The following is an 808-nucleotide window of genomic DNA, read 5'->3' as shown; positions in this document are numbered from 1 at the left end:
TTCAGGGAAAAAATATCCTTCGACAATGATGCGAGATGAGAACTTCAGGTGAATGAGATATTTTTCTTGTTTAGTAAACGAAAGAATCGCAAAACTGTAGATGGTTCAGAGAAAGTAAAGTCCGTTTTGTATTGTTAAAACAGCAGCAGCTGGGCAACGAAAACCACTTCCATGATTCCCGGGAAGTTCATGCGACAGTAAGAAATGTTCGAGAAGTTCATTGCCCTCACTAACCAAAATAAGATAAACCATCCTTCGAAATGTTTAGTAAAGAAAAAGTGCCAGCGATAACGTTAACTAAACTTCAAGGTTTTTACTGTGGTGAAATGCATAATTCAGGTAGATGTAACAAGATTATTCTAACATAAATCAGAAAAATATATTGAAACTTGCCATCCAATATTTTTTCAAGTCATTTTCGTCAGAGAGATCTGCCGGGCACACAATGGTTTTATTATTTTACCATCGATAACGTTTTAGATACTCAGAAAATTACTTTGACTTTAAAAGGGCAAACAAGAACTAAGCCTCAATGAGACATCGCGGCTGTGCAAGAACAGCGCCTACTAACCACAATGTTAAGGCGAGGTTTTACCACGAACAGGGTCTGTCCAACGACCAAGGAGGAAGCTATCAACCACATCACCAGTGAATGCTCCGCACTCGCGCAGAGCCAGCGTAAGGAAAGACTTGATAGTATGGCAAGAGCTCCACCCTGGACTACAACCTGCCGTGCGGTGAGTAGTAGTACGACCACGTACAGGATAACGGGTTGGAAAGCTAGACGACAAACAGATAAGATAGCCTC

Source organism: Penaeus monodon, chromosome 29, assembly GCF_015228065.2.
Source record: "Penaeus monodon isolate SGIC_2016 chromosome 29, NSTDA_Pmon_1, whole genome shotgun sequence".
Lineage (NCBI taxonomy): Eukaryota > Metazoa > Arthropoda > Malacostraca > Decapoda > Penaeidae > Penaeus > Penaeus monodon.
This window is presented reverse-complemented; position numbering follows the sequence as displayed.